Source organism: Cardiocondyla obscurior, linkage group LG10 (assembly GCF_019399895.1).
Source record: "Cardiocondyla obscurior isolate alpha-2009 linkage group LG10, Cobs3.1, whole genome shotgun sequence".
NCBI lineage: Eukaryota > Metazoa > Arthropoda > Insecta > Hymenoptera > Formicidae > Cardiocondyla > Cardiocondyla obscurior.
In genome coordinates, this window is record NC_091873.1 from 1,253,960 (window position 1) to 1,281,850 (window position 27,891).

The following is a 27,891-nucleotide window of genomic DNA, read 5'->3' on the forward strand; positions in this document are numbered from 1 at the left end:
TTGATAATTGCGTCGGGAATCGCGGACGCGCGCGGGGGAGGGGGAGGAGGGACAGAATAGCATTTCATCGACCACGGCTCCCGCGAGTGATTATCTATGCTAAACGCTTGGCTCGTTAATTGCTTCAGCCACCTGCAGTCGAATGCACCGTCCACCTGCAGCCCTTTTTTTTTTTTTTTTTTTTTTTGAGTAAATTGCTCATATCTTTTCAGCCAAGTCTGCTTTTGTCATTCGCAAACTTCCTCGGAGCTATCTTAAAATAGATTTAAATCTCGAAGACAAATTTGTCATTTTAATACGTTGATTGTCTTTATGATTAAACATTGAAGTATTTTAATACTCGTTTACGTTAATTTTACCTAACATGATTTATTTTAAAGACTCAAGAATCACGATAATGTTCATTAGATAAAAATTTCGTTGGATAATTATTAACTTTATCGTCAAATTAATTGAAAATTAAAGAAGCGATAATTGGCGATGTCATTATGCGGAAAATTCAATGAATCGGGCGCAATTCAAATAATGTTAATTGATTGTCATTAGGAGGGAAGTGTTGCGTTAAATTTATCAATATTTTTTTCAGAATTGCGTATTGGATAGTATTTAAATGTCGGCTTTAACAGCGCGGATGAAAATTACGGGACAGCTCACATAATAAGTCGGAAGGGCGCAAATAGCTGGGCGCAATTGGCCGCGGCGGCGCTTTATCACACGCGTCGTGAAAATTACAGTAATCATTGCTAATTCGACTGTTTAATTTATCCGTCACCAGCCAGAGAAGTAAACTATAAAATTGCACACCCACATGTGCGCTCCGTTTACTCTATTTCGGAGCGTGATATATCTGTCTGAATTTTGATTTAAAATTCTGCGCAGATAATCTGTAATAATTTATTGAAGGTCGTTCCCGCGATTTTGTTCGCTGCACGCAAAATATTCCACCCGATTATCTTTCACGCTAAATATAGAATACTAAATAGGAAATAAAATTATTTATAAAGATAATCTATGAAAGAAAATCTGTGCCCAAAAATATAACAAAAAATAATAGTAAACCGACGAACAATAATGCATATTAATAATGTACCTTTAGGTGCTTTCTTAAATAAATTTTTTTCTTTTTCAATTTTCTTGCAAAAAGAATCTGACAAGCTTATTTTTATTCCAGTATAGACGCTTGCTGCTTCAATGCGCCGTACAGACTTTTTACCGAAAGATTTGTCCGTTTTTTGATATCCAGCAATTTTGTAAAATCCGACGAAGAACGAGCGGGTCTTCAACGGCGGGCGATATGGAAACCGTGGTGTAAACGCGGGGAAAAACGATCGTTTCGTGCATACGCATGCGAGCACGTGCAACCACCGACCACGGAAACCGCGCTCTGTTTTTCCAATTCCGAATTTGACTCGCGCATTAATTCGCCCTCCGTACACAATTCTTTTACCGCCACGCGGCCTCGTCGGCGATTCTGAATGCAAAACCAGCGCGAATCGAAGCAATCAGCGGGTGCCGATGTTTGCGCAGTTAGGTTCGACAACAGTCCTCGCGCGTTGTTTCGCCATACTGCTGCCTGCATTTTCCCCCCATTCTATTTCTCTCTCTCTTTCTCTCTCTTTTTCTCTCACCCTTATATATATATACATATACGCGTGTACATAGAGCGTATCAAAAGTTTCAGATCGACTATTATACAAGACTTGGTTATTCATTAAATTTTCTATTTTTCAAATGAAAATATTGAGAACCGAAACTTTATATTTTAATAGCTTATACTTCGAATCAATTGAAAGGACTTCGTTATAATTCTGACATTTAATCCGTAATCAGTTAATCATGCGACGTGTGTTCTATTACCGAGTGATTACCGCGTCGAAATTGAAACTAATGACAATTTCGTTTATTATCGTTAGTAATTATCAACGTTACAGTTTTTGACCCAGCATGTGCGCGGGCTTCGTGTATATTTTGTCATTTCCCTGCGCAGTTAGGAATTTGTTGTTGCGTACTGTTTAGCCGAATCAATCTCTCGCCCGCACGCAAGTTCTCGTTCGCCCGGCCAGCGCACGTGGGAGGAAATAATTAAAAGTTAGTGTTTGCTAAACGAAAGCAATCGGTTGCCCATCAGCGGCAACAAGCGAATTCAATTATAAACCCCGGCTCGCCCCGCAGGGCCACGGTATATTTTTTTTTTCCCCCTCCTGGCTTTACTCGTCCGATTAGTGACGTGAACGTCGGCCGACGTCTAGAGACGAAAGGCTATCGAGAGGATTCGCACGAGGGGCCGCTTCTGACCTATCGCCCTGCCGCGCCTGTCCGTCCGACTTTAATTGGAAGTCCACGTGACAATGGCCACCCTTTTCCACCATCTTATCCGCCTCTCGATTTTCCCGATCTCATCTCGGGAGGAGCCAGACTTCGTCCTGGTCCGCTCGCGCGATATTCGGTGATCGTTCGGATCGATCCGAGCCGATCTCACCGACCGGCAAAGATTATCGGAAAATTTTTCTCGGCGTCCCTACGCTCTTTTTCCCTTACCGCGAGAATCGAGACTGGAGAACTTAATCTCTGCTCGGATCGAGTAGATCTTTAATCTCCACCCGGCGAAAAAGAAACGCGAACTCCCCCTCGTCGTCATAGACGTCGGAGAGATTAAAAGCCACGGCGACGGGATTGGTCTCCGTTTTCTTAGGCGCGCGGGTCAATATTCCGCGGATCACTTCGTTATCAGCGGTAACGACTCCCTCTTTTACATTCCGCCCGCGATCGCATTTCCAATTAGGGCGAGAATTAACTTTTAATCCGTGCAAAACGACCGCCGCAGAAAAACCTCGTCGTCGAATGGTGTTTTATTGATTGCCGCGCGATATCTGATGGAAATAAAATTCTCATTAATTTAATATTATCAACCTCCGGAAATCGTTAAAAGGTGGCCGAGAAGGCGAAGCGTGGCGTCGGTTAAAAGTATAAGACTTGACGTAACGCGTGCGAGGGAAAAGTCTCGGCGACAATTTTCAGGTGTGATTTTCCCCGGAAAAACATTTTCATGTGGCGCCTGTGGATTATTTATCATTGAAGACGCTAATAAGCCCGAGCTGAATTTTAAAATCACGTCGTTTAACTTGTTATGAAATTTCCGTCCGAGCGTAGGTGAAAATCAAATCGCGCAAGTTTTCCACGTGAGCGACGGTGAAAAATGGGGATTCGTCCTGTCGTGATAAAAATCACTTTTCCACCGGAAAGAAAGATCACGGGAGCGGGAAAAGCCAGGGGGTAAATAAAAAAAAAAAAAAAAAAAAAAAAATACATTGGACAAAACACGGCGCGTGCCGCCGATCTATCACCGATCCGTTGCAAAATCTGGAAATCCTACCGGATGAAGGTAGCGCCGAGGGGATCAAAGGACACGTCCAATTATCGGCTGTCACAAAGTACTCGAGAGTAATGGTGCGAGTGCAAGCGAGCGCTCTCCTTGCCTCCACCGCACTTAACTTCGACCTGGATCACTAGGATTTTCGTCCTTTCTCCTCGCTCGACAGTGACGAACGACAGCGAGCTAGAAGTCGCGATCGCGATTGCTAAAAAATGGGAAGTTTGTCACGGTAATACCGATCTAATTTAGCGCCGTGTAACATTGATTTAGTATGACGTAGGTTTTATATGTATTATTGCCATTATTGCTTTCGCAATGTTTCTTTCACCAAAACGACTCGACGATTTATATATTTCATTTGAAATAAATTTTTGCCGTAAATTCCGATTTGTTTTACGGGTTAATCGAGTTTGCAATTTTATTGTTCTGGTTAATAATATTAATTTATAAATGCGTTCTAAAAGGTTAAAAATATTCGAAAGTTCTGCTTATACGTGTACGCACGCACACTTCCTCCCGCGCGAGAAGTGTTCGAGTGTAATTGCTGCTTGTTAGCGGGGTTGTGCGCATTCGTAAAAACGTCTACCGCAATATTGGATCACACAATAACATTATACTTTCAAAAGGGCCGCATGCAAAATTCATTGACACAACCGCGTCCGTTGACGAGTGACTCGATTATTCAATTTTCGCCGAGCACTTTTTCGCCGGAGTCGCCAGGGGACCGGCGAATGAATCGCCGATTGCAGTTTAAAACCATTTACATTCGCCCGTGGCCCATGAACGACCCGTAAATACCAAATATGTTCCATTTATTGCTTACAAAATTCACTGAATGGGCATTCAGAAAACGTGCCTCGCGCGCACGCATTGCCGATGCGTGCCGTGCACTTTTGGTCAATAGGAACGATGATGAGCAGCGTGATGACTGAACGCGCGGCAAATTGCTCCCATTATTGACGGGCGGGAAAAATAAAATGACGATTTTAGACGGGTACCGATTTTTTTTTTTTTTTTCGTGCCGCCGATAAACGAATAGTTAAAGCTTTGTACGCCGATAAAATAATGAAACGGAATCGCGAGGCGGTGAATCGCAACGGACATTTGCAAACGACAAAATTATCGGGTTTATAGGAATTAAATCACGCTTACCTGAACAATCGACGGGATTACTTCTCCGGCGCGCGAGGAGCGATATAAAAATTTATTTTACCGGAGCTACAAAGGCAGAATGGATATCCTATTCCTGCGAAGATCTAATAAATATAAAAATTCATACCTAATAAAAACGGTGCATAAAGAGTTATTTCGTTTGAAGCGCAAAGATTCGAGAGATATAACAAACTCTTTCATAATTGTCGCGATTTTAGCAGCCACCGTTGTTGAATACGCGGAACCTTTAATCCAGCGAGAATCATTAAGGAGATCGAAATAAAAGCGATTTTTTTTTCTCTCTCGTAAAGAAGCTTTATTACCAGGCGAGAGTCGGTGCGAGATTTAAACTCTGGCACGTGACGGCGTCAAAGGGGTTTACCTGACGCGAGATGGAGATGGAACAAAGGCTTTCTTTGGCACGTGTGCAACGTGCGCGAGATCCTATCGTTATGCAACCGAGTTCGGGGCGCGCGCGGACCGGCGGGTAGATAAGTAAGAGATGGTTTCTGCTCGGGGTTGGAGGCGGGCCGCGAAGCGGGCGAGGTAACGAGAACCGTAGATCAGGCTCAAGTTTCTCGTCGCGCTCTTTCTTTTCGAGGATTTCCGTCGAAACGCCGCAGAATTATAGACTCTTTCGACGGCACGCGGAAAGAGAATGGCTGGGTGTCGCGAGGAGAAAGCCATTCTCCCAATATACCGAGAGTTTTGTCAAGGAGACTTCGCGCGAGCATAGTAGCGGCAGAGTAATGACGCACTCGCCAGCGCTTATTATTACCTCCGGCTGAACCCACATCGATTTATGAGATCGCACGGGATTTTCCGAACCGCTTTGTAATAATTATATTGATATACACGTTAATAAAACCGTTCTCTCGGTTGATTCTTTATCGGCGTTGTATTTGCAAGAAATTTAATCGCGAAGTAATTACCGAGTTTTTAAATATAAATGCTAGACATCGATTGAGCTTATATTTTTAATAGCATTTTTGATGAAGATTGCGTTGAGTATTTCGCTCAAGCTCGATGCAAATGTAAAGAGAAAAGAAAGGAAAAAAAAAAAAAGAAGAACTAGGACAACAGAGCGTTTGTATTGCACGTTAACGCTATCGGCGACTCACCGATAAAGAGAACAGACGGTCTTTACGACTCGCTGTTGATCGTCACTGTTTCATTAACGGTCGAATAGAAGCTGCGCTATTTTACCTTCTTTTTTTTCCATTCCCATCCGCTCTCGCGACACCCCCAACAGCTACCGTAAAGTCGTGAAAGAGACGTTTTCCAATCTCGGTCTTCAAAGAGTCCGATAAACTCCAGTTATTTTCCCCTGCCTCAATCGCGCGGCGTTCGAGAGCATTTTCCCTTCTCTTTACCGGCAATCTCGTTTACTCCTTCGAAATCATCGGACACCGATTCTTTCCTGATTGTTTATCGAAGGTGAATGCCGCACAATAACGAAACTATGCTATTTCCGCGTAGGTAACCCTTTCCCACCGTTTGGTACGAATATATTCGCTGGACTGTGTTCTACTTCATAATTTATACTACTACATAGATCAAATTGTTGGGAGAATTTCTATTTTATCTGGATAATTGATAATACAATAAACTCTCTTAAAATGATAGAAGTATGATGAAAAAACAATAAGATTCTAAATAGAATTGACTATTCTTCTACGTATCTCGGTCTCGCGGGATTTCTTTTATTGCAAATTTGACGCGTTCTTCTGTTTTGGCGAGTATCGGAGGTCGCTGGGCGATACCGCTTAATTTTAGCGCTGGTTGCGACGGGGACGAAGTATAGCGGCCTATGATCTCGACGGGACATATATTTTCGAGTCGACGGAACGCGTCGAGTGCGCGGCAACAAGCCACGACGCCGCGCGTCCACACCGGAATCACTCGGCACGTCGTTGGGATGCCATCGAAACGCGAGATTCGCCCTCCGCTGTCACCCCTTGAGCCCTAACGAGCCGCGTAGAACGTGCTACACGTGAACGATCTGCATTTGCATCGCGAAAGCACTCTTTTTTATAATCTAATCCTATTCTAGTCACGATTAGAAAGTCTTTCTCCATCGCATATAAATGTACTTAAAATTTGTTAACATTGTTAGCAGTAAAATTTAATTAGAATTCAAATTTATTTAAAATTATTAAAGAACTTTAATTAATTATTTAATAATAATAATTTTTTTTTTTACAAAAAATTAAAAACACGAGGAAAGATTGACGCAAAATTATTTCAAATGCTTCTAGAAACGGCGACTTATAACTTGTCGTTTACAGAGCTCAACTTGTTAAGTACGGTCGTGATGTAAGGGACCCCGCGCGATACATAAGGGGACCGTTTCTTTCGCGTTGTGCGTGTCTCGGACGTGCGTCAGCGCCTCGGCATGCAAATATGCGTTATCGGGGCACGCCGGCAGTCGAAACGTCGTTGATGTCACGGCGCGACATTCGGGGTGAGTTAACTACCTCTGATATATGAACGCGATGAGACTCCGCCGGTAGATAGGTCCATAACGTTCAGAATTCACAGCGATGTACAAGCGCGCGAATGCAAAAGAGGCTCATATACAAAGTGCCGGTCGAGGTGTGACTGGCTTATGCGAACGTCGCCGCGTCGTATTCTTCAACCGCGCAACAACGACGTGATTCACGATGATATGCGTAACGATGTCGCGCCTGGCGATCTACGGATCTTTATAAATATATTTCATAAATATATTTATGATGTACACGCTGAACGCTATTTTTACGTAATATCCTCAGCGGCGATGCGAGAAGCTTTATGCAAATACAATCCTATATTAATGAAATATTAAACCAAGTCTTTTGACTTCTCGAGTGCTTCGCAGTCGACCCAGTTTCTTTCTGGATAATAGCATTCTCTTATGTAATTTATTTTTCTCTCTCTCCGATACTCTTGAAGATGTAAGAGCTATCATTATTTTCCACGGATGGACGGTGGTACGCTATTGTGCCGGGAAGAGAAATATAATGCTGAAATGAACTCGCCACGTCACGGTAACAAGCGGAATTCTAAGCAGCGGAGCTCGCGATAAAGCAAGTAGCTTCTCGGGAGTGTACCACGGGGCAGAACCTTATTTATCGAAGCTTGTATCGCGAGGCATGGCAGTCTCCCCGCGCACGTCCGTGACCGGAGTACGAAGTACCAATCTTTCGGGCATTTAACGATAATTCTCGATATATTAAAAAAAAAAAAAGCCGGTCTAGATATAGTTTCACGTTTTTTTTACAAAATAAAACAAAAGTTTAAAAAAAAAAACTATTTTGGCTTCTCTAAAAATAAAACTATACCAAATAAAATATCTTTTATTACATTACATTTTTAATTAAACAAATTAATATAAAGAATTAAAATTTATTTCCCGAGCGGAGGTCCGGGTGTATCCCACAAGGGAAATAAACACCATTATATATAATTAAAATTTATTTTTGTTTATGACGTGGAATAGAAAATTAAGTTTCGACCAGCGAATTTTGCGGTGCCTCGATACATGGAAGTTACTATTCAATGTCGAGTATAATTGACACTTTGCGCGAGGGAAAAAGGAGCAGGAATTAATCCTTCTAAATGAGTAGAGGAAAAATGTCGAGAATGCGGATCGCGTTAACAAGCGAGGCAAAAGGTTTGCGGCGATATAATCCCAGTTGACTACAGTGCGACTGACTTATTTATCGAAAGACTCGCTGCGGTTGCATGCGAAGATCCAATGGGGCGTGCCGTCGTATCAATCATTCTGACCGTTGTCTTTGATCTGCTAAAATAGCTAGCCTGCGCGCTCGCTTACTGTCGTCCGTTGGGGATTTAGCGTAGCTCATGCGAGGTCGAGGAGGATCTGCCCGATTAAATTCTAGCCGGAAAAAGAAGGGAACGAGATGCAGAAACGGAGAGAAAAACGCGAGAGATGCGGAAAGAGAAAAATGCAAAAAATTGAACGGAAAAAAAAATATTTATAATCTGAAATAAATTATTATAACAATTGCTATGAAAAGAAAATAATGTATTTTTATAATCTTTAAAAATATTAGATGCTTTTCGAATCTTCCGAAAATTATTTATTTCATATTAAAAAAATACTTTACGTATGCATTCCACGCGGAAACAATAATTAAATACGAATTCATTCTTTGTACACCCACGTTCTTACAGTCTTAAAATTCAATTTGGCGACGCTACTCTAACCGCTCGATCAAAATCCAATTTTTTCCTCGCAAAAAGATCGCTTCCAGCTGTTACTCGAGCCTTTCTCCCGCCTGCTCGGATACAACCTGGAACACGCCTTGTCAGGATCTAAAAAGCCGAAGGACGGATACCGCTGAAGAGGAGGCGGGTCAGAACAAAGCCCGTGCAGGCAGACGACAGTCACGAAGACGAAAAAGAAAAGATAAGGGGGGAGAGGGGGGTAAGGGCGCGAAGGAGGGGCACGTTCTGACGGACTTAGGTCGATGCAATTTTCGCGAGGATCCATTAAGGCGCTGGGCGCAATTAGTGGGTGCCTTAACAAGGCCATTGTCGCGCCAGGCGTTTCGTCCTATCGTTCTATCTCTTCTCCTTGCTTCTTCGGCCATTCCTCTCTCGCCTCGCGATTTTACTTGCGAATTTAATTTGCCTTTTTCCTAGCCCGTCTCCGAAACGGCCGTCAAAGGGGTGGCGGCTTCCAGACCGCGCCTAGAGGGTTATCGGCCCCGGGTCGCATCGGGTTTCATTAAGAGCATTGAGCACGGGGGAAGAGAAAGGGAGATGTGCTCGTCACGCGACAGGACCGCGGGGGACGAGAGAGAGTTGTCTCGTCGGTCCAAATAACCTCCGTCAGGCGGAGGCAGGCTGAATTCGATACTCTGCCGTTAGCAAGCGGTAATTTTCTCTGTTTACCCCATTGTTAGCGTGTGCGTGCGGAGCACAACATTGCATTAAGCCTCGTTCTATTTGTGCATTCGCTACTTGCGCTCGATAACGATCGCGATATGCTAATCCAATAGTCTACCCCTACTGCGAGTTTGTATTAATAAATTTTTATATTTTAACAACCATACGTTAAAAGAATGTAATTTTTTTTTTTTTTAAGAAATGTTTTATTTTGTGGGAAACGGAGTTGCTTTGAGACAATCTAACATTTTATCGCTATATGCTGACTTTGCGAAAGCAGACAGAACGGAAATATTGACTAATAATAATTCAGACAAACTGTCGGAGACATAGCGTACACGCGAGCGTTAAACGTGCGCGTTTCAAGCGCAGAAAGAGACGATTAATCGGCCCGATTAATGCTGCACCGTGAAATTCGGCGAGCGTATACCGCTCGCGATAATTGCGACTCGGCCGAAATTTCGTCAAAGCGGATCGTTATTATAAGGGTGTTAATTCAGGACCGAGAGCGCGTTGTTGCGCGAACGAACTAGGCCGGGCAGCGTGCAAGTGCGCCACTTGATTAATTCAATTAAAACGCGAGTCCGTCCGCTCGCTTCGCTCGCGCTAGCACGGAGGCCGGTATTTCGCGCGAATAATTAATCTTAACGTGAAATTACTACCGGAGGAGGCCGCACGGTGATTGTCCGGATGAAGTGCCGTCGGTGCGGCTCATAATTATGCGTTTCTGGTCGTTTTGCGCCGCGCTCCGACGAGAACGGGTTGCTTGAAAACGAATTAAACGACGCCTAGCGCATCTAGCACGCCGTTCCGTCGCTCCCGGTAAAAAAGGAAAAAGGAAAGCGGCGCACAAGTTTTACAGTAGCGTTGTTATTCGAGTAATATATCCGCCAGCTTATATGGATGGTGATGCAAAATGAGATACGAAGCGCCAAAAGCACGCAACCTTATAATTAAAAGAGAAAAATATATTCTAATTTCGACCCCGACGTTTAAAGAAGTTTCCGCCACCGATGCACCTGCCCACTTAACGAATCTTTAATGATTATTAATCTAGTCGAAGATCAAATCGGGAGAATACGAAATAATAAAGTCCGTTAATAAACTTCATTTATATTTATTGTAAAAGTTTAACCGCCGTGAAATTATATCGCCCTATAAGCGAGAACTCTCTGAAACGAATGTCCAGCGGTATTCGAGCATCTCGCATCACATCTACGAACTCGGCAAATTTAATTATAAGCAGGGATTCGCGCTGCCTTTTCTATGAGCCCGCTCACGCTTATTAATTCCGCGATACGAGCGGCGTCGAATTTATTAATCGCAACGAGATGAGGCGTCCTTATAAACGTCGACGTTGCTAGTTAGCGCGCGAAACTTTGCCGGGCCAATAAATCAGATTTACGATCGTTCGCCCGGCCACTCGCGTTCGAAATTATTATCCGTCCCGCGATCCTGATTGCCAGATAAAAACGCAGGCGCTAATTATTTCGGGCTGCGTCCTACACCGTGTTCTCCATTTGTTCGTTGCTCGTGACTTATTCGCGGCAAAGTGCAGCCGGACCGCGGATAATCCAGCGCTATTCGATCTCACGCTCATTGAAGTAAATTGATAATTCGCGTTCGCTCGTGTTTTTCTTGTCGCGCTGTTTGCGGACAATTTCGTTCATCTCGAAGTTGGAATACGAGCTATACCGCCGCTGCATTGGTATATATGTATACTAGAAGAAATCATGCAAAACTACGAAAAAAAAAAAAACCATGCGACTCACCAATCTGCATGAGCGTCAGCGGAGTTGTAGATTTCTGCCGTTGGCTGTAACATAAAATAAAATATATTATTGTAGACATGTGTAAATTGGTTCATAAAATTAATTAAAAAAAAAAGGTAAAAGTTTGTATTTAATATTTTATAAAAAGTAATGTATGCTTACTTAAGAGTTGCTCCGCCGATGCAGGATGCCCGTCCCGGGCCTGCTCCTCCTCTCAGATGGGACGTGTCGAGTCATCCTTCCGCGCACTGGACACACGCGAACGCGCCCGATAAATTATTTGTCACAAGAATTAAATTTTTTATTAAACACTATCGCGCGATAGTCCACGGCACTCCCGTTAAAAAATTTATTATATGAAAAGAAACGCCCGATAACTGCGGAACTCCCGAAACGACCGACGAACCGGCTGCGGTTCGTATTCGTTACAGTTTCGGCGTTCGGCACTTTTCTTCTTTCTTTTTCACTGATGTGCAGCGGCGGAATTGTTGATAAGATGATCTGTAATAAATAAATGAAAAAATTAAATTGTAGAGCGCCTCTGATTTTTAAATTAAATATTAAAATAATTGAGTTATGAGAATGCCAAAGAAAAAGAAAAAATTATCCTTACCAGTGGGTCGCTCCATCGGTGCTCGATGCCTCTCCTAGGCCTCCTCCTCCTCTCAGCACTGGACACTCTTAACGGGGATGTCAAGCCTAGTGTTCCTTCAACGAGAGTTCGTTAGTCGTCCTCTGGATTTCCACTAAAAACAGAAAAAGTGTTACTCGGTTAGCAATCTCGAAGTATTAAGTTACAAGTAATTATACTTCACGAACAAATGTCTCCGGAATATATCGCGGACTTGTCGATCGAGACCCTGTTCCCTCGAGCCCGATTGTACTTATCAACGTTTCGTTTCTGGCCACGAGACGCGAATTTAATGTACGCATAGACGAGGTTATAACTCATTTTATAGCGAAAAGATGTAGCCACCGGTGCTATTCACATATGCAGAATTAGTCGAGGAAGGTGAATTACGCCAGATTATGTGTCCTGACCCGCCGATTGCACGTGATTCTTGTGATACGTACGGAGTGGCTGCCGCGTACGTGCGTCTCGTTCGACTGCTGGAGAAGGACAAAACGAGAGGAGGGGTAGTGGGAGAACGTAGCTCGCACGCAACACGTACGCCGCTCACCTTTATCCCATTTCCTCCCGGCTATCTCTCACTCTCTCTCACCTCTACATGATTCAACGTGTTATAAAATAATTGTATATGCTGAATATTAATTGCAAATTGAACTGATACCGAATTTTGAAACCTTCTTGACAACTAACGTTTACTCTCGTCCTTTTTTTTATCTACTTTTTTTAATAGAATATATATATACCTATATAATTTTTTTTTCTTTTTTTTCTGCAACGAATCCGCAGAATTAACTTCACCCGGCGAATATTTCACTACGACGAAGAACGCGCGATCAGCAGTTGGCGCACGTACCTTCCGACGTTTGAATAGCGAACGGGCGGGGGGGATTTTTTTTACGGCCGACTTTGTCGTTTTAGCGAATTTGTTATGACGGATGGAGACGAGAGTTCAGGCTCCCGCAAGTTTAAATTGAGGAAAAGAATAAGCCATAAAGAGCAGCGAAATAAAGCGGCGAGTGTCTCGCGAAGCGCGTTCACGAAGCTGCATGTTAAAGATACAGGTCGCGCCACTGATTATAGCTTAGTAAAGGAAAAAAAGAATTTCGTCAAGCAACTCCATTCGCGAAAGTAATTACAAGGATCACGAGGACTGTTTCTTCAGCTGCCGTTTGTGGGGACAAAACGACGGGAGCGCACAAACAGACGACAGATTCACTCCACCGCCGCTCTTTTTTTTCGTGCTTTCATTCAACGGTACGCGAGGAATGCGTTATTTGACCGTGCCAAAAAAGTACGACTTTGTCGTTCATTAACGAGACTAGAAACCTCAGCGAGACTCATTCAAGCGATGAAATTTAAAGACAGATTTCTTTCAATTTCTTCATCCCTCCCAATTGTTATAAATAGATTGCACTTTAATAAAAACAAATGCTAGAATTATAAAAATTTAGATATACGTAAAGAAGAGAGAGTATTAAAAAATTATTATTGAACCATTTGGCGCGAGAATCGATAAATTGATCGAAAACGGAACAGCTATATTCTCCGTATAATGTGCCGTGTTCGCAGTTTATGTGAGCCGAATGTTTCCTGTGAGTCAGACCGAGTCTGCTTCGTACCGATGAGAGCTGACCCGTTAATGTATTTGACAAGATTGAATTATAGTCCGCGCCGTCCGTCTGTCTGTCGTCGGCAATATATTGCGAAGCGGGGCCCGCGGGGTCCCTTGGTGTGTACCAACGGCCCATTCGAAAGTAATGAACCAGGGGGCCGACGCAGTTTGAGTGGACACACGCGACCGCTGCCGATAATTGCACCGCGCGTCGGAAATTTCGTGTCGATTTATCGCCCAGCCGCGGAAAAAGCTAGCCCGACGGCGACCAGAGGGTTGCAGAGAGACGGCAGGACGTCAGTCGGTCAGGGGGACGAAGGGGGTGGCGATAATGAAACGGCGAGGTTTATTGTCGGCGACTTTCTCGAGGAGAGTGTATACAGCAGTCTTTAGTGCTTGTCCGAGGCTTCCGGAGAAATGGCCGTTCCGAAGGATTACCAATCTAATCGAATGTTTGCCGCGAAAGGTTTATCGCAGTTCTCTTTATTTCTTTCTCATTTTGCCGGTGAGAAAACTGAAATAAATTGATGGAACTCAGTATTAAACAGAAACTGCATTAGAACGTTAATATAGAGTTTTTTCTTTTTTAATTTTGCGAATTAAAGTTTTTCTGTTCGAAAAAAAAATGTGCGGATTTCATCAACGTCTTTTGATTATTATTCTTTTTGCTTTATTATTATTTTATGTTTTTATATGTATATTATATTATTTTATGTTTGTAACATGATCATTTTCGTTTGATTGTACTATTTGTTATTTTAATTTAATATTAGAAGATGCGTATTCAATTATATTATTATTTGCACAATTTTGCAATTAATAATTGTAAATTGCGCAGTAAATATCGATTGTAAATTTTTCTTTTATTATTTGACCAACTCAAATTATTCACGAGCAGTCGAAATTAAGCACCGTTGGTCATGTATCACGCCAATGTAAACTATAAATATAGATAGTTCTAAAATTACATATAAATGGAAATATTCTTATTTTACAAGAAGGAAAAGTATCCGTCGCGTATACGTTGCTCGTGCCAGCACGTATTCGTCTATCGTAAAGAATGACTGCGGGAAAGTTAGAGAAAGAGAACTTGCGAAAGAATCTCGAGTAACAAGCGCCAGAAGCTAATCGCCACGGGGATCATTACCGTTTCTCCGCTTTATGGACAACGACCGGTGTAGATTTGAGGTCGCACAATGCTCAGTTGTTTCTGCGGAACGTAAAGCTCACGTTTCGCGTGTCTAGAGCGCCGCGATTAATCCTTTAACCAGAATTAATACTTTCAACTTTATAAGAATTAAAAAAAAAAAAAAAAAAAGAAAAGTGCATCGCCTCTTCATTTATCTAATGGAGCCGGAATCCATCACCCTAAAGTAATGGATCATCCCGTCCATTATCTATAATCATGAAAAGCGAGGGTTTTCTTAATTAATTGTAATAGCGTGGGGGTAATATACTTAGGGCTCTTTATTAATACTGAAAGGCTCACGGAAATCAGAGGTCGTCTTCTCTTTTTATTTCATAAAAGCTCGTCGACGGAGGCGAGCTCTTTTTTATCCGCCTACAAATACTAACCATCTTTGCGAATTAGCGGCGCGAGTGGCGTGATCAACAAAGGTTTAGAGATGAGTCTACTAACTACGCGGACGGTCGCGGAAAACATACGGGTTTACACGTGTAAACACGCGCGTGCACGAGCCCCAGTTGAATCATAAGACGTATCTCGTACGCGGGGATAACCGGAGGAGTCAGCTGGCTGCTGTTTCTCTCGGTCGTTGTGGTTAAGAGAAACACGGGTACTGTTCATCCAGCCGCGTTTGGCGACCCGCTTCCTTCTGTCACTCCTGTTTCCCTCTCTCTCTCTCTCTCTTCTTCGGTGTCCTATTCTCTTTTGTACGAAAGCCGTACTTTGACATGAATTAAATACCTCGGAGATGCTTTTGTGGCGTCGCGGCCTTGCCATTCGCTCGCGTCTCTTTTCCATTGCACGTCCACGAAATCAGCTGGGGCATTTGCCTCTGCCGTTGTCGTGAAATAATTATGACGCTCGTTTTCCAGTTCGCGGGGTAAACGGAATCCCAATGTAACCGCGGCGAAATGTAATTAACTTCCCCCCTTCCCCCTGTCCGGTATCATAACCCGATTACGCCTTTACCCCTTTTGCCCGCGGTGCTGCAAGACCAGCTGGCCCTTTTGAGCAGCGCGCATTTATCTCTCACGAAAACTTGATCTTCTTTCGCAGTTTGGAATTTTCAGAATTAACTCTAGCATTACGGAGATTGAGCCCCCAAGAACGAGGCTCTTTAATGCAGATCTTAATTTGGAATTATTTATATCGCCTTCCATTTTATTCTCATGTTCAGAAGCGCGAAGCGGCAAAGAAAATTATTTATTCAATATTGAAGTACGAGTTTGCGCGATGATTTTGTCATTTCCAGAGAGATTTCAGTTTTAATTGATTGCGATATAATTATATCTCAACTGAATTCTGTTCTCACTTGTCGCAAACAGCTCATCCTTCTAGTTTCGCGCAATACTTCGCGAATCGGCTTCGTCCATCGATGATTTTTGCACGCTGCGCCGTGACGAGTCGACGTGTACCCGTCGTAAAACTCGCGTCATAAATGTATCGTGAAAAATGGAAGCGAAAATAGTTTTGACATCATCGTTAACCGTTGACTGAACGCGCACACGCCGCGTAAAAGCCCCGTTCGGCGTGTTACTCCCGACTTATAACTTATAAGAACCGCTCTGGCCGGCCGCCAAGTCCATTCGCCAATGGCTACCACCAGATTTATGTTTGAGTAATATCCGCTTCGTTCGGTACGCATACGCACAAGGATTAGCGCGGTTTACCGTTTCCGAAAAGATCGCACCTTCGAAATCAATTAAAATTGTTTAATCATCAATATACTAAATATAAAAATATCAAGACGTGAAAATAAATCAATGAAGTGAACACCCGGAATATATAATTTTTTTTTTTTTTTTTTAGTCAACTTTTTTCCGATCGCGGAATAGGATACGGCGATATTCTCTGCGTCTCTTCGAATTCGCGGGGAAAAATTTTGCCGAACGTGCCGGGTTTCCGCGTACGGCAAAAGGGATCGGAGCCCTTAAGCCAAATCGAAGGAGTCAGCTCGAGCGTGAACGAAGAAGTTCCGGGTTCTGCCTTCCGGCTCAAAGCCACCGCCCCCCGCTCTCGCAAGCTTCCACTTGAACGATAGATAGGACGGCTTGTTACACTGATTTACTTACAGGACCAATGCTTGGTTCGTTACCTGTCCCCGGGACTCTATAATATTATAAGGAAGTCGGCGTGCACGCGGATATAGAGATACGGCAAGTTCGCCGCAGGGCTAAAATTTCGTACGCCGGTATATCCGCCGCTCTTTCCGGTAACCGGCGGGAGAATGAACTTACCGGCAAATTGAAACGTCAAATTCATTCCGCCCAGGACTTGTTATCGTTGGATATTTCTGAAAACGGATATGGGCTCCCAACGAAATTTTGCTCCAAACGCGAGAGAGAAAGAACAAGGAAGAGATCGCCAGTTTATTTTTATTCGGTCGATGGTGCACGCGCTATTTTTTTTTTTCTTTTTTTCTAACGTTTTTTTTATAACGTTATATTTAATTTCCTATTTAATTTTAAAATTATGTATAATTTTGAATAAAGTCAGGTAGAGCGCTTTAAATAATTCGTGAAATATTCCTAATTATTAATTCCGAAATTTGACAATTGATATTTCAGTAATATAAATTTTTATAACCTTCGTGCTTTGTCATCATTTTGCATTTATTCTACGTAAATTAATCAGTAGCGTAATTTCAACAGTTTTTGAGGTCCTGATCAAGCTATCCGTTATCTCTTTGCGAGGTAAAAGCAAGCGTGTTGCATTTCTAGAGGCAATGTTGCTGTACTTCGGTAGAACGATGCCGGAAGGAGCCGGCAGCGACGGTGGCGGTGTAAAATGTGTGCCCATAACTATCCGGCTCGGTATATCCTTCGGTAACGTTATCTATCCCCGCGGTTAAGCCAGACGCAGACGTAACGGCGTTCCTACGCCGGCGGTCGACCTAATCCGCAAATCCCGGGACACGTCCCGATCCATTGCCCCGGATATCCCTCACGCTAGCCGCCGGCAGCTTGCGGTAAAAGCTCGACCGGACCCATCCTTTAGTTATTGATACAACCTTGACTCTTCCTCGGACGCGAGGAAGAACCTAGGCAGCTTTCCGCAACCAACGCGGGGTTCGCAACGATAACTACGTGTCTTACATCGTCGAGTTAGGTGTCCCGCTCGTACTTTACACATTTGCTTTGTGTCCCTTTTTTCGGTGGACGTGAGATGTTTGTGTCATCTCAGGCGTGGAAAATGCAGCCACAAAGACGCAACAGACCGACGAAAATAACGCAGAGATAAAAGAAAATTTTTTTTTTCTCAGAGGGAGCAGTTATCGATATGTGAGAGAAGCGCATGCCCTTTTTTTTTTTTTTTTTTTTAAACTTGGATATACTGTGTAAATATCGATTAAGTAAAAATAAAAGATTTTTTAATAGAGATATACATAGGTAGTTACGGAAATTAACGTGATATATATCTTTTGGTATTTACACTCCGCGTGGCACATTAATAGTTAGTTAATAGAAATTAAACTAAGAAAATTTAAGATAGCACATATATTTGCTCTCGTGCAATTTCCAAGATCCACGGTGTACTCGCTACTCCCGACAAGTAAGTACTTATTTACCGTAGCAGTCGCGAGTTTCCGGAAGCGGATCGCGCGGGCAAACACACGTGTACAAAATTAAAGAACTTTTAATTAACCTCGCGCTTGGAATACTGTGTGTAATCTTTCCTTTCGTTTCCACGAGCGATTCGCGAGCTTCGATTAATACGTGAAGGTACCCGCGCGTCACCCTCTCGTCCTCTGAGGTGGCGCGCGTGGATCCTTATCGCGAGAATTGCGCCGGAAGTTCTCGCGATGTTCGGCCAAATAATTTCTGTTCTCGAAGGCTGCACCGTTGGGATACGGTACTTACGCGCCGGAACGAGTCTCGCCTCACGAGAGAATGAAGTTCGCGGATCGATTTTATCACGCGCCGTTCGTCGATAAGATTAATCGGTGGTAATGGCGTAAAGAGAGCGGCGTCGCGGTTATTAACTTCAAGTCGGCTTTTAATGGCATATCTAGCTACTCGATTTCCTTGCAATTGTAAGACACGTTCCTCCTTCTGCGTTCTCTCGTTCTATTTCTTCCCCCTTCCCATTTACCCATCGCCGTTGTCCTCGTTGAACCGATTAACTTTGCAATTCCGATACAACAAATGCATCTTCAAATTCTTTACGTACGGAGTTGAGACTTTGCCATTTATTTTTATTTACATTTTATTTATTATTTAATGCTTGGTTAGATTGTTACGAAATCTAAGTGCTAAATTGTTACTTTGATATAACTTTATTGTTTGGAAAATGCACACGAAGAGAGACTTGCGCGGAATTAAGACGCGGGAACAATCGGAGAAACTTCTCACAGGCGTTATATTAGAGAGGCGTAATGTACGGCATAATCGGGGTTCTTCGATTAAAAACGCTCCTCTGGGACGTGGAAAAGGGAGACGGCTCTAAATTAATATTCTACCGTACGCAAACAAGCGCATAGGAATTTCTCCTTGGACGCACTAAGGAACTCGCTGCGGCTGTCTCGAGGGTCTCATTAAGAGATTTCGACCGGATCAAGATGGGCTGCGGTAATTGCAGTTTTCGGCATTAATTAGTATCAACGGCAGACGGGTCTTCGCGAGAGTTACTTGTTTTGTCAACGCCATCAGCCTCTGTACCACCGGCTTGCTTTAAACGCGTTCGATATAACGGCAAGAAGGACAAGATCCTTTCACATTTGCATTTTCTTTGATACGCTGAAGACACGTACAAATGATAAAACAACAATTGACTTAATGTACCGCGCCGTTTCTAATTCTATATTAAGCACAAAAAGATCATTTCTAATATAACCTTGACTGAAGTTAGAATTTAATTTGTATTACGAGCGCAGTGCGTGATTTTTATAATTCATAAGTACCACCAGTCCAGTCGATTAATTTCACTATCGCGAGTATTAATAACAGCGAGTCTCGTTACTCGAGTAATACGCATATTTAATGCGGTTTCTAAATACGTATCGTGCATTTTCGGTCAAGCGATCTCGTTGCATTTTTCGACGTAGTATTAATTGAACTTCCCGTGAGATGAAGTGAAACACGGCAAAGTTGGCGTCGATATGAATTTGCATACGCGTCTCGCGATAGTTGGCGCAACATGACCGATGTGGAGCCGTCCATACTGCGTCCCATTTAATTCAACAAGTACAATTGTGTTTCAACCTTTTGATATTCGTGAACCGCGATAAGCAAGCTGGTCGGTGCGTGTGTAGAACGACCGCGAGCGATTCGGTAACGCGCGTAATTCTCGCACGATTGTCACGATAGCGTTAAGCGTCTTGTTCGCGATCGCGTTGTTCTCGAATGTCGCTTGATCGTCTTTTACGGCGTTGGTCTCCGTGATTTTCATTCGCGCGGATATCCGCGTGTCATAATGCGCGCGGCAGAGGACTGCGTATGTACTTTTTGCCATTCAAGGCGCGCGAAGAGTGCGCGGAAATGCGGTTGGAAGCAACAGGTGCAGCGTCGTCACAACGAGCGCCGCTCGAAGTTGACCCAAGTCCGCAGTTTTTCGATTCGTCGCCATGTTAGATTCGCACATTCGCGGCGCGTCGTCAACGTCGAGTCGGATCGTAGGCACGTTCGTCTGCTTCGTCGAGATAGTGTAAAGCACGTCGCGTTGTCGGGAGTGTTGTACCAAGTGCCGTGCAATCATTGTCGAATGATTAACGCGCGTCTAATTATCTGCGTTACTCGTGAGTGCATCGTGCGAGATATGCGGAGAGGAGAAAATTCACAGTGACAACGGATTGGATCTGAGAGGAGGAAGAGGTCCCGGGAGACGTCGAGCACCGGCAAAAATATCGCGAAGTAAAATTTGTTATTTATTATTTGTATTAAAATGTACGGATTCCTTATAAGCGCGCTGATTCCATTCGCTTGTCTACTAAATGCTGCGTTTGTGTTCTCTCCTTGTCTGGCTTTCTCTTTCTTTCTTTTTCTCTCGCCTCTTCTCTCTCTCGTTCTCATTCCGCACGCGCTTGCGGGGTTTACAATCTCCGTAACGATTTCCATTCGGTAACGATCCGCCGCAGACGGCAAATCCCGAGAGACGCTTTGCGAGACCCAAACTTTTCTCTCGTAAAAATGATCTGCGTCGCGGAACACGCGGGAGACCGCCGCGTTCGTTTCCCGCGACGAAAGAAGCACGCGGGTTTAAAAATAACGATGCTAGCTTTTAAAAAAAAAATTAATTACGCTCTCTCCATTGTCGTAAGGGGTCGTAAAATATTACGAAAATTGTACGAGAAACATTCATTTTTCTATCTAATTTTAGTATTTGATTGCATATGCTAGACACATTAAACTTTGCATTAAGCCGTAATATCCGACCGTGAATTACACATATCACGCGTCGAGACAATTTTGTACACAAAAGGAGCGAGAAAACCCCGACAGGTAATGAGATATTTTGCAGTCCCGCTTATTCGAACAAATAAAAAGTACCACGTTGCTCGCTCGCTTTGTGCGCGCGGCTAGAAACGAAAGACGAGAGGAAAAGCGAGGGAAGCGGCAGGGTAAGAAAGGGATGGCGGCGGGGGATGCTGGCAGCGGAGGATGAAGAAGAAGAACAAGACGGCGCGAGATCTCCCTCGGCCGCGCCTTTCCCTCTCCCTCCCCCCTCCCCCATCCTGGGGGAAATCACATGCTTCTCGGTTTTATGAGTGCTTCTCCCGGTCCCTGGCCCCATCGTTGACCCCCGGGAGGATCTCCCGTCTCGCACCCCCTTCGCCTTAGAATAGCTGGAAGCACGTTGCTTCTTTCCGTCTTTCACTCTTTCTCGGAGAGCGTCTTTCTTTCTCTCGGACGTCCTGCGCGGCCTCCCGCGGGAGTCCGCGCCGGTCGATCCTTTTGTCTTTCTTTCTTTCTTTCTTTCCGGGTTATACCGGCGATATGCTCGAATGTTTGAGATCCTTCTTGAACACCTTTTCTCCGCTTTCATCGCAAATTCGATGGGCACGATGTGAAACGCGCGCTCCTTACGCTCTCGAGATTCGCTTGGATACGCGCGATTATCTCTCGCGGCCGTAAAAACCCTCGCCAATTTCATGCGTGAGTAAATGTCGGCCGTTTAAAGTTTGACGAAAGGTACGTTTGGCGAACGAACACCGAACAAACAGCGAATGCGAATATTCATAAGTAAATTAATCGCTAAAAAAATAACATACTCGATAACGTATTCATCATCGATGAATATTGACGGTCGCTGTGTTCTTTCGATGTTCATTCGTTAAATGTATACACATCTGATAAAGTCGCCGAGTTTTCAGAACGGCTTTTCGTCCTTAGTTTTGATATAGAAAGTCGCAGAATAAAACCAAGTGTATTCGCTGCGATACATTAAAGGATATTTATGGCGGAAGGATTTGCCTGTCCTACCAGGCTACTTGAGCTCGTTAAAATTCCGCGCGGGGGTGAAATTAATTTAGTAGCGGTATTAATTAGCGCATTACCGTACAACGTTTCCCCATTGCCTGTCTATTCACCGTTTTACGAATACTTCTCAGGAAAATATGATAAAAATAAAATAATGCGCGACAAAAAACACGGAGCAACGTCCATAATGAGGCGGCGCGCTTCGACATTGCAACAGAAATACATTTAACGCGTTAATTACTTCTGCCATCGATCAGACAGACGGGAGATACGATAAAGTGTTTAAACCACGATTCTACTAAAACATTTTGAAGGGAAAGAGAAGTCGAAAATTTTTTTAAATAATTTTTTTCCATTGATAACTTGATTTTAAAGAACGAAGTTAAATGGCTGAAACGCTGCGTTTCTCCTTTTTTTTCCCAACTTTCACGTTTTATCCGGGATTACGTGACACCGAGAAAGTTTTTTTTATGGAATAATTTTATTTTTATGGTAAAAAGATGCCTACAAAGAGTTTTCGCGAAAGTTGAATAAGAGAATATCATAATTTTTTATCTCGCTGAGTTTTATGGATAACAGTCCGTAGCAAAATGTGTAGCTTTTATCGTTCCTTTAAATTTATTTTTTAACATTGGAGCTTTTTTTTTATGTTTTCAGAAACGTAAATTAAATTATATATATTAAACGACTATTGGACTTCAAATATGTAGTCAAATTATTACATAAATATCAGAGTAATTGCCACAACGATTATTAATAATTATTCCACATTTATGTATACATAATTTTATCTCAGTCGAACGTGTCGGAGGTGTATTCGCGGCATCTTGTCTGAACATCTGGGCCCCGCTAAGTCGCCGAAGTTACGCGACATCGTGTGCGTCGCCGGAGACTAAGTCGTCGCAGTGAGTTAACTCGAGATAATTAAGGTGACTATTAATCACGGCATTTGAACGCGTGGGCAATTAGATCTTACATCGTCGGCATTCTCCCGGCATTCTTATCACGTAGGTAATATAAACGCGACACGGTGGTGAGACGCGGGTGTCTTGCATGGGCGCCGCGTCGCGAACAAGCGCGTAATTTACACCGAAACTGAATTAGCAAAACTCCTATCGCGGCAGACTGCGTGATAGTTAATAGTTCTATAATCTAAGCTGCGTCTTCCAAGTTTGCTTTAGCGATGCGCTCGCCATTGGCTTACGCGATCCATTTCCGCGTGCAAACATATAAAATTAATCACCGAATCTTGTACCGTAAAAATCAACAGCGGGACGGAACGACACTCGAGACAAAGAGCCGCGGGAGCTTGGAAGATTTAGCGAAAGCGGTTTTTCGCGAGACAAGAAGATTGAACGCGCGGCATCGATTTTGCGATTTGTTCGTTAATGCACTTTAAAGTAGGACAATCGCGGCGGGTACTTCTTACGAAGTTCGCTGCGATATTTCCCGGGAATCAAACGTATCAGCGCATATATCGCGAAGGCTGCCGCGGAGCGACGGAAACCGTGTCGAAGGAAAAGGGGTTCAGAGGGCGACGACGGAGGCCGTGGAGGTTGCATACTTAGGTGTACCTACTCTATCTCGAGCGAGATGTGGAGATCGACGACTGGAATATCGATTGACTGCCGTATCCGCGGAATTTCGTATCTTCTTGCCACCCCTCCTCGCGATATCCTGCAACTACTTTCAGGATTCTTCGACCGTGCACGTTAGTCGTTCTCTGCCCGCGCATTTCCGGCGTTACCTTATACTTGCCAACATCCCGGCGCTATTATCAACCAAACTCTTTCCTGCAGCCACCCGCCCGTGCCGCTGCATCTTTTTATACCCGCTCGTCGATATATACCGGACCCGCTTGGAAACCTTCAGTCGTTATGTCTACCTCGTAATATCGGGCGCTATCTTCAGCACGTTTCGTTCAAATGGAAATCGGAATTTCCTTATTTCCCCGAGAATATTGCGATTATACGATACATTTGTATACGTCGATTGCCAATTAGCGACGATGTGATTTATATCGTCAAACGATCAGCTTTATTCGTGACTTTATAACGTGACTTTACTCTTGGAAGCGAAAGGACTAGAAGTGAATTTTATTCCGATTTGCGCGTCTATTTTCGATCTTCAGCGTGATTTTTTTCTATCCAACGATAACGGATCTCACGCTTCCGGATGCGATATATTCGATATTGCGACACGATCGCGCAAACGAATGCTCATGCACCAAAAATAAATCTGCGAAGAGACGATAAAAATAATTGCAATATTTGATCGGGACATTTCGCTCGGCTCGATTAGGGAATTTTAATTGGGGATCCTTCTCTTCTTTCTCTCGTTCTCCTTTTTTTTTCACTTTTCTTTCTTTCTCTTCATTTAACTCGTTCGAAATTCCATGTAACACGTGGTTATGTCGCTCCGCTGGGCGCATTTTAATCGTATTTTTACCGATATACATAGGTATGCGATATACGCGCTCATTGTATTTTTATAATCAAAGTAACCAGCCAAAACAAAGGCAGGAAGTGGAAAGTCTGACTATCCCCCCAAAATTGGCGGAAATCCTAGCCGTGTAAATTCGATTACAGCGACGGTAATTAGATACCGCATATCGCATTTCCAACGTTGTTCATTAATCATATGTAAAATACGGAAGATTCAATCATAGAATTACATTCTGCAATACATTGGAGAGCAGTTCTCTATTCGTGAATATCAAACTCTACATTTGATTACATTGTTTTCAATTAAAAGAGACGAGTAAAAAAAAAAAAAACTAATAAAAATTTTTAATAAATTTTAATTACTGCCCGCAAAGAGATTACGCAGAATATCGCTTGGTAAAATGTTTTAAATATAATATGTACGTTGTAGCTTTTTCTAACATGACGAAAATGAGTTTCTTAAACGCAACTATACATACATGACCTCGCAGCCCGGCTGAAAATATTTCACCGGCGCTGTACGTCGAAGATACTTGCCGTGCAATATTTTTCGAAGCTCGCGACTTTTGCGAGAGTCCTTTCAGCACATGTGCACGTAAAGTGTTCAATCACTCCCCGGGTCTTCATCCCCGCGTTCCGACGTGCGTGCCGCCGGTAAAAGCGTTACATACACTCCGACCGAAGCAATTTACAGAATCCCATCCTGTTTATCGAGTTCCGCGCGCCTGTGACGCTACAGATATCACCAAGACGCGCGATCTGGATATTACGCGCCGGTAACGAGTTTACATTGAACGTACGCTGATAGCCTCGCGATCAAAAAGTGCAGCCTCGGTCGTGAATTACGCGTTACGTCACTCTATTTCGCAACCAGGCCCACGCGCTCCGAGTTTATCTCGATCCCCGAGAAAACGCTGTAAAATGTGTGCCAAGACTCGACGGGAGTGGTACATTGGCTTCGCGATGAGTTTGCGATGAGTTTACAATGAGTTTATGATGAACTTGCCCGGACTGCGGATAAGGGAAGTCAAAGTGCACGAGTTAAATTATAGCGAGTAGAACAAGTTGCTGTGTCCTTTTATTTTGCTGCAAAAAGAGAAACGATCCGGGAAACTTTGATATTTTACGCAATTAGCGCGTGCGAAAAGGGATCCGAAAATAAGTAAAAAATTGATCCCCACCTCGTGCATGCCGTGTAACGAAACTTTTACGGATTTGTCACGTCCCGTTTTCTCTGATACCTTCGTGACGAAACGTGACGAGGCCGGACGAAGAGTTATGTTATATTGCTTTCGGTTTTCGCTCGATAACACGGACCTGCACACATCGACGGTCTGTTAAGGATAACTTCAGCGGGATACACACGCACGCGAATCATTTTATAGTACATCAACGAGAACTGGTATTTATTGAGTTACATGTAGCTCAATAGATTATCTAAAAACTTCTGACATCGAATGAGATTGCTTCCGCAAAAATTGCTACCTTAATGAAACAATTAATTTTTCTTTTTCTAAATTACAATCTGAGCTCGTGCCGCATTTAGAGGCAATATTACAGCTTACACAAATGTTTTGTATAATCGTTAACTTAAGTAAATTCATATCCGAGTAATTCTTCGCTTTTTGTTGCTACCCCACGTCTAAAGTCTGAATACTTATGCGTTTATTCTACGATCACGCGCAAACTTACCAAGTTTCGGTTAACGACAAAAGTGCGGGGCGGTGAATTGTTTTACTCCGCGCGTAAATTTATCGTCGGCGATTTTACATTCATCGTGCGAGCAGTTCCCGATCCCGCCATTGTCGACAAATGGAATTACGATGGTGCGAAGGAGTAGAATTCGGATCGGAATAAGATCAGAAAACCCGCCGTGATTTTTCTTTCGAGAAAAGATTCGGTCGTTAAATTTCGACAGAGAGGAAGAACTTATCGTAAGGATTTGATCCTGAAAGGTTGCTCGAGTGACCGTTTACATTCAATGATACACCGCGCATCGTTCGCCGTTAAAATTGTAGGGACTTTGAAAGAAGATTAAATAAATCTGTGCAAATGTGCCGATTCAACGTAATTAGTTGCTAGTGTTATAGACTTGAGCGGCGTTTAAGAATGCAATCAAAATTCAAAATGAGAATGTCGTATTATAATTTGTTAGAAATTTTATATAATGTTGTAATTCACGTGTTAAAATTGATGAATTAAAACAGTTTTGCTTTTTGTATTGCTTTTCAAATTAAGGCAACGTAACGAAAAAATGTGTAATGAGGAGCTTTTGCTCGAATTTGATTAAGAACATTTTTACGATTTCTATGAGACGGGGTGGGCTTAAAATCACAAATCAGGAAGAAAATAAACGTTCCTTTCCACGATAAAATTCGCGGGTTGAATCACGGGAATGACGGGAAAGGACAGCGTGCTTCGAATCGCTTACGATATTGTCTCTTAGATCCCACCCTCCATTTTCGCGTGTCGTGTCGGCCTCTTTTCTGTTCCAGAATCCTACAGCTCAATAGGATTATCTCGTAGACCTTGCTCTGCTTTTTTCCCCTTATCGAATAATCAATATCACCCACAGGCGTCTTCACCTGACTGGCATCGTCGAGCAGCGGCGGCGTTCGGCGATGCCGCGAGATTTAAGTGGAAAAGTCTCCGGGCAGGAACAAAACGCTCAATCAGACAGCCGCTTTTTTCACATAAGTTATTTACACATACAATATGACGCGATATCGAAAAGATCATTACGTAACGAATAAATTTTTTAATCAAAATTGATTGCTTTATTATCACATTTAATTGGATTAAATGTATTTTGTGACAAACCACTTTTTAATTAAAAGAAAAGAAAAAAAAAAATTAAATTAAAATTAGAAAGAAATAATTTATGAAGAAAATTACATAGTAAATTTAATATTTAATATTTAATTTACTTAATTTTGTAATTAAGACAATTATATTTGAGAAGAAAGAATAATTTAATATCAGTTTGACAACCTGCTGAAAGACTTTCCCAAAATACATTTCATAGACAGTATCGCGCGTAATTTTGTTCCCCTTCGAGGATCACTGGATTTACAAATCGTGTTCGTGAGGGAACTTTTCTTTGGCACCCTCGGCCGAAGCCAGGCGAGAAAGAAAGGCACACAGAGAAGAGCGGAATTATTTACTAAGGCAATGCCGGGACTCGAATCGAAAAGCGTTCGTGCCCGTCTTGTTTCGCTCGTGCCTCGTAATCGATGCGTACTTTTCGTCGTTTCCGCGAGGAAGCCTTCATCGAGGGCGGCGGTTGGGCTTTAGGCTAAGGGAACGCTTCGCTTCTGACTCCCTTCAACTTTCAGCCCTCCTTTCGAACGACAACGTACATAACTCAAGCGTGCCTGAAAGTTTTACGATAGCTCGGTCCACAAGGATGA

At 43.1% G+C, this 27,891-nt stretch overlaps 1 protein-coding gene and 1 long non-coding RNA gene across 3 annotated transcripts in view; one reads left to right on the plus strand and one right to left on the minus strand.

Annotated features, from left to right (window-relative positions):
- The window catches only part of LOC139106062 (uncharacterized), a 100,455-nt gene that overhangs the window by 63,181 nt on the left and 9,383 nt on the right, over nucleotides 1-27,891 (minus strand). The window contains exon 1 of one of the 2 annotated variants that reach the window (XR_011546290.1): nucleotides 11,194-12,609. This is a non-coding gene — a long non-coding RNA (uncharacterized lncRNA). Of the gene's footprint in view, nucleotides 1-11,193; nucleotides 12,610-27,891 lie in introns of those variants that run through there. The other variant, XR_011546291.1, reaches the window with a different exon arrangement.
- Pxb (pxb) overlaps nucleotides 1-27,891 on the plus strand; it is a 244,252-nt gene that overhangs the window by 46,755 nt on the left and 169,606 nt on the right. The window lies entirely within an intron of this gene.